This window comes from Pipistrellus hanaki (assembly GCF_964339955.1).
Source record: "Pipistrellus hanaki genome assembly, chromosome: 18".
In the NCBI taxonomy this organism is placed as follows: domain Eukaryota; kingdom Metazoa; phylum Chordata; class Mammalia; order Chiroptera; family Vespertilionidae; genus Pipistrellus; species Pipistrellus hanaki.
The window spans coordinates 34,642,397-34,652,936 of record NC_140520.1 but is presented as its reverse complement, the minus strand read 5'-3'; the positions used below and the strand labels follow the sequence as shown (position 1 = coordinate 34,652,936).

Here is a 10,540-nt window from a genome sequence, read left to right as displayed (position 1 = left end):
GCAATTTTTCAAGTTATCATTTTTGGCAACAATTTCTGACTTAGTCACACTGTGGCCTCAGAATGTGGTCTATATTTTAAGAAATTACAGTTCTATGAAATGGTTGATAACAACTTCATAAATCATACAGAGATGGCCATTTTCATGACCCAGGTATACTTGAAAAGAATGGTTTACCTCAAACTTTTAAATCATATTGCTCAAACTTTCTGTACCTTTACTTCAAGTTCTACGACCTAGTCTTCCAAATCCCTAGATTCATGAAGTTTTGAACTGGGTCTTTGTGATATTGAATCTTTCCTCTGGACAGTATTCACCATAGATCAGGGCGGTCTCAGGTACAAGAGAAGGTATTGACCTTCTCTTTATCTTTCAACCTTGAGATCCTCAATGAAGAAAGTCAACCATGCAGAAGTAAGAGAATTTGATTTTCAAGGTCTCTCCAACTTCTGAGAACAGCAACTCACACCCTTTGTGGTGTTTCTTGCCTTGTCTATCTTAACTCTGGCTGGCAATGTCATTATAGTGACTATTACCTGTACTGAGAGTCACCTCCACATCCCCATGTAATTCTCTCCAAGGGTCTTCTCCACGTCAGAGACTCTCTACTCCCTCATCATTATCTCCCACATGCTTGCCAGTCTCATAGGCCTGAGCCAGTCTATCTCCCTGGAGGGCTGTGGGGCTCAGCTCTTCTTCCTTAGTTTTGCTACCACTAACTGCCTTCTGCTAGCAATCATGGGGCATGACCGCTAGGTGGCCTTCTGCAACCCACTTCATTAGTCATCATGGTGAATTGGAGGGTCTGTGCCATGAAGACATCCTCAGTCTGTGCCACAGGGTTCTTGCTCTCACTGGTTCCATCTGTGGCTATTTTCAGTCTACCCTTTTGCAACACATGGATTGAGCATTTCTTCTGTGGTGTTTGATCTGTGCTGGATCCGGCCTGTGCCACTCTAATCACCAGTGATATTCTGATCTTAAGTATCAGCCTCATGCCCATCACAGTTCCTGCCACCTTCCTCTTTATCTCTTATGTCCTCATTATTTCCACCATTCTCAAGATTGCCTCTGTGGAAAAGCTGGAAGAAGTCCTTTGGTACCCGCACCTCACACCTCATATGGCTGTGTCTCCATTGCCTATTTCAAGCCCAAGTCAGAGAACACCAAAGGTCGAGTTGAATTCATCTCATCTTAAGGACTTACTCTGTCATAACACCTTTACTGAATGCTGTGGTATGTAGTCTGAGAAACAAACATGTCCAGCATGCTCTGTGGAGAGTGGTGGATAGGGAATCCCTTTCCTAAGATAAAAGTCCTACCCAAATAGGAATTCGTGTCTTCCAAACGAAAGCTTTCGGTAAAGTTACAAAACCTGGTTTTCAAGAGACTGGAGAAGTCTCATACATTATAATCAGGGTCAGGGAAAAGGTGAAGCTGGGGTGGCCTCTAATAATTAATTCTCACTTCCTCAATTATTTTGCTAACCAAGTACAGATCTGAAGACAAACACCCACTGACCTTATTCCAGGAGATGGTGACAAGGTCAGGGAGTGATCTAGTGCTCATCTGGGGCTTACATTTAAAGTGACTGGTCCACTTTGCTGAAGTATAAATCACATTAAAATCGCAACTTCACTGAATCTTCTTTTAACGTAAACTTGAAGTTTGAACATGGGGTGACTGGAAAGGAAATTGTGCAAAAATTTAATTGCCTTGTGTTTTAATAAGATAAGCAAAGCAAAAAATATAGATATGCTCTAGGAAATGGGTTTAGAATGAGCTAAAAACATTCTAGAGAGAACACTTTCAAACAACCACTGCAAGTCTCCTGTCACATGTGGATTCCAGAGGAAATGGAATTAGGGGGTAGGCATGGGGATAAGGAGAGTTAGTGGAGAGGACTGCTAACCACATATGACAGCCATGTAGCTCTGGTCATGTGAATATAGCGCACATGACTTGGTCTGAATCTTTGCTTCTGCTGGCTGAGGATAAGCCAAAAGAAGAAGTCCTTGTGGCACTAAAAGAAATGGACAGCATAAACACCAGGCTCAGAGGAAGGAAGACAGGTGGTTCAGGGAGTACACTGCTGGAAGAATGCTATAAAACTGGCATAAAAAAAAGATTATATCTTGTAACATAGAAACCCACACCTAAAACCTACTAGTATATGTTTATGTTGACCAATGCCACCCCCAATAAATTTAATAAGGAGATCTTAGAAGTAGATCTTTTTTCTAGGTCTTATGCTCTACAGCAGCGGCTCTCAACCTGTGGGAACAAATCTCAACCTGGCCCACAGGTTGAGAAACACTGGCAGGGTCGCCTAAGATTATTGGAAAACACAGATATTTACATTACTACTCATAACAGTAGCAAAATTACAGTTATGAAGTAGCAACAAAAATAGTTTTATGGTTGGGGGGTCACCACAACATAAGGAACTCTATTAAAAGGTTGCAACATTAGAAAGGTTGAGAACAACTGCCTTAGGACATTAGATTCTGGTCAGCATCAAAACTATCTTAAGAACAAAGCCCCAGGTGTGTTGACCGCAACGTTTGTGATCAAGCAAGAGACAGAATATTGACTTCAGTTGTGTGTCACACTCAGGCCCATGAAAGCAGATGACCTGTAGACCATACCCTCACGTTGCCAGGCAGAACAATGACATGGCTGACCTCCTTACCCTGGCCCTAATCAATCAATAGAGCCCCAACCCCAACTCCTTTAGCCACTATGATTATTAATTTTTTCCTAGAACCCAAACCCTGAAAGCCATTAGGGAGGCAGGTCTTTGAGCATTAGCTTACCTGTGACTCCCAGCGTGGCGCCATTTTCTCAGCTAATAAACCTCTACTTTCTTTCCTGCTAACTCCTATTGGCAACTTGGACTTTGATGCTGGTGGGTAAAAGACCCTTTCAGTGTGGTAACAATGTTGGCACCTAATATAGGGCTCCCTTTTGCCTGTGGGTGGGAAACCCCAGCCCAAGCCTGCCTGCCAGCTACCTGATGTGTTGTCTCAGAGGCAGAGCCTGGACTGTGGCTCATGACTGAGTGCCCCCTGACTTACAGTGCATTCGTTTGCAGCATAATTAACAAAGTCCCATATTTGGAATTTGTTCTGGTTTTGGAAATCAAGGATTTCTTCTGTAAGGTTTTGTGAGTGATAAAGCCCCAAATAACCACCCTCTCCTGGGCTCCAGGAAACCTGAATGGGAACAGGGAGAGAAGCAGTTCCTGAGAAATCTTAGCCAGTCTGCTTGATCTCATGGGGAAACTCAGCAAGAGAGATTATTTGTCTAGGTTCCCTCTTCCAGACTCGAGGAAACTTGGCGGGAACCAAGAGGAAGAAGTCTTATACACTTGTTTTGCTAGTCTCTCTCTCTCTCTCTCCCAGAATCGAGGAAACGTGGTGGAACCAAGAGGTCTTGTTTATTAATTTGCTTATTTGATATTTGTCTGAGCCTCACGTTCTGGGAAGGGGGCCAATCTGATGCATTTCAGCAAACCTGGGAGGAGTTGGCAGCAGAAACTTGTCCCAGCCTAATTCGAGACAGCTGTTTGTCTCAGGGCCACCAAACCGAGTGGGCCTCGTGTTTGTCCCCTCTGAGTAAACAATGCTCAGGGCATGAGGCAGAGCAGAAGTTTAGGCCCCACAAGCTTTCCTGCTCTCTTGTCTGTTGTGTCTGACTTGTTGCTGTTCAACTCGTAGAACTTACAGCTCTCTACTCACTAACAACTATCTAATCCTAGAACTTATCCAATATCTTTCGAGCTAAAATAAGTAAATGTTTTTGTTATAGGCCTTAATGATATGGGTAACTCCACCTCTGTAACTCACTGTAGCCCCCAGGGCTGTACATGACAGAACTGGGAAACATTTAGCTATGGGGCCACGAAAAGGAAAAGAATGATTTTTGTATGCAGACTGACATGACCACAGTATTCCTTAGACTCAGGAACACTGGCCAGAGGATAAACACAGCTAGAGATCTCATATGTCCAGGCATTCATGTTAATGTACCAGAACAGACCTCTTCAGAGAAAAATGTAAAAATTTGGTACTAAAGACAGGGAAATCGACTGAGCCTATTCTGTTGGAAACCCCTTAGAGGCAGAGGACTATGATTATTATGGAGCAACTGATTTCAGCATCAGTTTTTGCCACCTCACCACCCCCACCCCCTATTGGGAATAATAAAGTTGCAGTGCAGGCAACGCCCCCTTCCTTTCTGTAGGGTATTCCAAAACTATAAATACAGGAATGGCTTCCCCTTTCCATGCCAAAAGGACAACCCAATTTGGTCAAGAAACTTTCCCAATCCAGGCATGGCAACACCCTTCAAGACAGATGCCAATAAGAGAGCAAAATGCAAATGGCCACCCCTCAAGAATGCTTTGGGTATACATTTCTTTCTTCTCCTCACACCTCATTGGCTGGAGAAGTATTGTGCTGCATACAGAGAGGACTCTTTCAGAATGGAAAGTCTCTTTGCTTCTGTCTTTACTTCTCAGAGACCAGCCTGGGTAGACATTCAGCATATGCCGCTCTCCTGACTGCTGAAGACAAACCATTTTAGAAAAAGCTAGAAAGGAGGCGAATCATCTACACAAGAAAAACCCTCAATATTAGGTGAGGGCTGAAGCCTCAGTAGCCATTCCTACAATTAACCCCTGATGGAATGCTAATGACGGTACTTACCAAAACTTGAACATGATAGGGTTGTGTTCTGGCCTACGAAGGGAGTACCTAAACAAACAATAACTTCCAGTAAAGTTCAAGGGCTCAACCACTGAGCTGAGGAAAACCCTTCGGAATTCTCGGAGTGGATTTGTGGGGCCTACCGTTAGTGCATGACCTAGATTCCACTGCTCCTGAAACTTCATCGTCATTAACATGAGCTTTTTCACTCAGATTGCGTCAGATATCCACAGGTAACTTCAAAAATTTCAGGGTGCTTATGGGATGCCAACTTCACAATTGTCAGAGATTTCTTTCAGGGTCTTCAAGAGCCAAAACCAGGTTTCAAAGAGGGGAAAAAAGACAGAAAATAAGGCGATATGCCTAACTGCTGGCTACAGCTCTGAAACCAGGAAGACATGAGAAGATGACAAGGTCACACCTTCCCCTCAACCTGAAGTGTGCAACTCTAGAGGACGCCCCAAACTAGGTCTAAATTGGTGTGCCCATTGCAAACAGGAAGAACCCTGGGAGAAGAATTGCCCGACTCTGAGCCACGGTCCCGGACACTCGAAAGCCAACTGAAATTTGCTGCAAACACACCAGATGGCACAGGGTCCAGGAACGATGAGGTCCAGGGGCTCCTGTAGAAAGCAACGGCTCTTTTAACATCAACCACATGGACCCCCAGGCCACCCTAGAAGTAGAAAAGCAATTTATTGACTTCTTAATCAGCACCGGAGCCACTTATTACTTTTATTACTCTGTATTAAATACCAGATTAACAAAACTATCACAGGAAAGGATGCTAATACTGGGGGGCCTTAGGGAAGCCCCGGCAAAAGCTGTTCCTCCAAACTTTGGACTTTAAAAATGGGAGAAAAAGCTTCCTAAGACAGAGCTTCCTATATGTGCCCGAGTGCCCTATTCCACGCCTAGGATGAGACTTACTGATTGAATTGAATGCAAAGATAATTTTTGCCCTTGACTGAATAGACGTTAAAATTCTTTCTAGAAAATGCCTGTGCTTTACAGGTGGCCTTATTAAGCTCTGGGAGCAAAACCATCCCTAAGAAAACCCCAGATGTTACCTTGAGAGTAGTTAACTTGGAAGGTTTGCGCCTAAGGCAGGCCAAGACAAGTTAAGACAGCTGTTGCAGTGCGGATCCATCCACAGGAAAAGGCCGTTATTTTTCACGTGAAACAATAGCTAAAAGGACAAGCAAAGAAAGGAACTTAGCCCTTGATAATGGCATTCTCCTGAACAGAAGCCAGGCACTAGTGAGTATCGATTTGTTCAAACTTACAAGCTATCAGCCAAATAGTAGAGGACATATATCTGGTGATCCCCAAACCTTACAGATGACTGACCACCTTATCTGGGGTGCTTTGTTGGTTTACAGTATTGGTTTTGAAAGATGCTTCCTTCTGTATACACATAAGCTCTGAATCATGTAATGTCTTTGCCTTTGAATTGGAAGACCCAACCTCCAATTCAAAGCAAAACAAAAGCCCTTTTGCTGGAGAGCGCTTCCTCGGGAATTTAGAAACTCCCCACCCTATTGGGAAAAATTTCAGCTGGAGACTTGAGAGACTTTAACTGGTGAAAGGAACTCCCTATGTTGACGACATGTGTATTGCCAGCTTAAATGAGGGGGCATGTGACAAGAACACCATGGTAACTCTGAACTGTCTAGCTGATCTGGGATATCGAGTCTCCCAGAAAAAGGCTCACATACCCCAGCCCCATGTAAAGTGCTTGGGATTAGAGATCACCCAAGGACAGAGAAGTCTACTCCCAGTCAGGAGGGACCCTACCTTTCAGGCAGCCGTATCAGCCACCTGTCATTAATTAAGATTTTGCAGGATATGGATCCTCAACTTTGAACTGATTGAAAAACCGCTTTATGCAGCTTTAAAGTGCACAGACCTAGAGTCCCTAGACTGGAAAAGAATTTCCAAAAGGCGTTCTCCTACTCCTCCCCCTCCCCCTTATCTTCCCTCCCCCTCCTTCTTCTTCTTTCCTCCTCCTTCTCCTTAATGATTTTATTGATTTTACACACAGAGAAGGGAGAAGGAGAGAAACAGTGATCAGTTGCCTCCCACATGAACCCACAACCTGGGTATGTGTCCTGACCAGGCTCTCTGCTTGGTACATAAAATATTTCTTAATTATTTCATTTTGGTACACAGGATGACGCTCAGCCACTGAGCCACACTGGCCAGGACCCAAAAGGCCTTCTTAACTATTAAAGAGAAACTCATGCCTGCTCCTGCTCTGGGTCTCCCCTCCCTAAGAAAGCCATTGGCGCTTTATCATACTCTGCAACCTTTTATTCAATGTATCATTTTTCATTTTTTACTGAATCTTTCCTTCCTTTTCTTGTGAGCTGCAAAGAAATTCTTTCCATTTATTTTCATTAACTTCATATCTTTACAACTTTGAGGAGTGCACGCATTCTCATTAAGATAAATAACCATATATCCTTTATTACCAAACGCTAATCTACCCATATTAGATAAAGGTTTTTAATTATTTTAATGGCTCGCATTTTAGAGATAGAGCCTTTCCAAGCTTTGGAAACCAAAATTAAATTATTTCTTTAATTTATACAGCAAATGGTTCATCTAGCCTTTTAAAGAATACATTCCCCATATAAAAGCCACGCTGTTTTCTCCATATGCGATGCTCAATGCATTTCTACTTCATTATTGAAGCCAACATGTACCCCGACCCACTGCAGCACACAGCACAGCATCCTTCCCAGGAGATTCTGCTGTTACATTCGAACTGTGACAATTCTCCTTGGGTCTCTTGCGTTCTGCATGTCTTGTGAGCAGAGGCGCTGATTGCTATTGCTCCGGGTGGTCATATCAAGAATATTTGTATAGCTACCAGCCTTACAAGACAGAGAGAGTGTCTTCCTCTGAAGCAAAGAACCGGCGCACTTAATGAACATCACAGCAGACTCAGTCTCCCAAAGTCAGAGTCCCTCATTTCTAATGCAATCCGCCGCCTATTAAGGTATTTCCAGGCTCCCTTTGTGTTCTTCTGTAAGAACTGGTGCACATGACAATACTATTGCTGCGAGTAATAGTGCCTCTTGTCTCAGACCCAGGAGTTTCATGCCTTCTGCCTGGGTATTTGAAAAAGTGGAAGGCAAAATGGTAAGCCTGCAAGTAAGGTAAGTCACAGTTCTTGACGATGGTTTTATTCCAATTTTCTTAATTCTCTAAATATGGTTTTTCCAGAATATATGGAGTGGAGGTTTCATTCTTACTATTCACAGTAAGGTCAATGCCTTTCTCACATTCAAGTGAAACACTGGAGATTTATATTTTCCAGAGATATTTGCAGAACTGAAGGGAAATGCAAGTAGAAAATGAAATAATTAAGAAATATTTTATATACCAAGCAGAGAGCCTTTCTTCCCAGTCTCATTTTCCTCCTTTGACTCTTACAATCCTGCAACAAGGTGTTCAGAAATTAGAAAGAATATTAAAGAAATGCTGTATATATATATATATATATATATATATATATATATATATATATGATCCTTTAAGAGATGAAGGAATAGAGTGCATCAATAAAACAAAACCAGGCTTCATTAACAATAAATATTTTTTAAAAGATAATTTATTTAATTAATAAATTCAAACATTGGAAGAGAATGTTGAGGTAATCTTCCAGAAAATGTAGTAAAGAAGAAAAAAGTTAGATAATAAAACAGAGAAAATAGAAAATGTCAGGATTGCTAGAAGAAGTTTAATGTCCAACAAATATGAGTTCCAAAATGAATAGAGAAAATAAAAGAGAGAAAAAATCAACAAAAATTATATTTCAATATATGGAAGATCATGAATTTCCAGGCTGAGTTACTAGCACACTGGGGCAGGGAAGTATTTACACATTGAAGAGTATCATCTTGTAATACCCAAACTCTAAGGATAAAGAAAAATTCTAGAAGTTCCCAAAATGAGAAATATAAAAGAACATTATATTAAAAAGACTAAAAATTTAAAAGAAATTGGATGTTTTTGCAACCACACAAGAAGTTAGAAAACAATGAAGCAGTGCCTTCAATTATGAAGGAAAATTGACTTCATAAACACTTACATAGTACTTACTATAATATGCCAGCCATTATCCTAAGCACATTCAGTATTTATTTACTCATTCTTTACAGCAATTGTTTGAGGGAAGTAATATTATTCTCCACTTTTTACAAATAAAGAAATTGAGCCACAGAAGCATTAAGCAAAATGCCCAAGTCAGATATTAAGTGGCAAAGTGGGACATAACCCAGGCATGCTGATTCTAGGACCTGACCTCTTGACTTTTGTATCAAGTTTATTCCCTTAACATTAACATCTAAAGAAACTATTAGTTAAAAAATAAATAAAAATAAAATTTTAAAAATATATGCCAGCCTTACTGGTTTGGCTCAGTGGATAGAGCGTCAGCCTGTGGACTAGAGGGTCCCAGGTTCGATTCCGGTCAAGGGCATGTATGTACCTTGGTTGCGGGCACATCCCAATGGGGGATGTGCAGGAGGCAGCCAGTCGATGTTTCTCTTCCATCGATGTTCTAACTCTCTGTCCCTCTCCCTTCCTCTCTGTAAAAAAAAAAATCAAAAAAATATATTTAAAAAAAAAAAAATAGACCGCATAGCCAAATGACCTTCCAGACAAAGCTGGGGCTGTGAGAGCCAAGCCCCTTGTATGAATTTTATGCATCAGGCCTCTAGTTTAAAAATAAAACCTTCAGCAACTGTGATGAATCAGAGAGATAAAATAAATAAAACCAGGAGGCTTTCCATCAGGGGGGTGGAGTAGGTAAATGCAGTACACATGTCCTCCCAAAAACACATCCATATAACAGCTCAACAACAGAACAGCTCAACATTCAGACCCACCTGAAGTCTAGTTGACGAGGAGTCCTATGACTAAGGATATACGGAAGCCACATCGAGACTGATAGACGTGGAAATGATGGGGGCAGAAATAGAATACTGGAGATTGTTTTGTTCTGTTTGAAGAAAGCACACTCTAACCTGGCTGGGAGCTGCACGGGGGACCTGGGGGCTCCCCTGGAAATGCGGCCCATCCTCTACATCTGGGAGCTGCCTATCAGCATGGAAAGATGACCAACCTTGTTGCAGAAACCAGAGGGGCCAGCCCTCTGCATACCCATAGGCCTTTGCAAACCCCCAGCCCACATTGCCTGTAAACTGCCCATTTTACACACCCGTTCTTATCCCTTTTGCCTACTTCCCTATGTAATCTTTGTCCTTCTCCCCAATACAAGCAGCTGGCTTATAGTGGGGCAGCAGGATGACCTGCTGCTCTCCCATACTGCCGGCATTACTGGAATAGACGTTCATATATGATTCGACCCTGTCTCTGCTTACAGGAAGTCTAGACCCATTGATTATCCAGTTTCAGAAACATGGAAAAGGCAGGTCCTACACCCCTGTGTGGCAATTAAAAATCAGGAAGAATATCTCAGCTGTGATGGTCCCCCCTGAAAAGTGAGCGGCCCCCGGCCCACACCGGGCTCCCAGCCCAGTGATCTCGTGCTGGGAAGAGAAGCCCCCAAACCTTCTGGCTGTGGAAAGCAGCGAGGGCTGAGGCTGAGTGAGATGGAGGCTGCTGGAATCCCAGACGTGCCTCTGCAAGGGCCTGTGCAGGTTTACTCAGACTCCAAGCTTTAAGTTCCGACACTGGGTGACAACCCTAAGGTACCAGGACCATACAGAGAGGAACTGAATTGTCTGTCTTTGAGGGAAGGGTTGAGGGAGCATATTTCTCTCAGACAAAAATGCTGACAGGGGCCATGGTTTCTTGCC

The 10,540-nt window shown here is 42.6% G+C and overlaps 1 pseudogene across 1 annotated transcript; it reads left to right on the top strand.

Moving 5' to 3' along the window:
• Positions 1-390: 390 nt before the first annotated feature.
• On the top strand, positions 391-1,308 carry LOC311612408 (olfactory receptor 10J1-like; annotated as a pseudogene). Its single transcript has one exon. The product of its transcript is annotated as an olfactory receptor 10J1-like (transcript).
• The last annotated feature ends 9,232 nt before the right edge of the window (positions 1,309-10,540 follow it).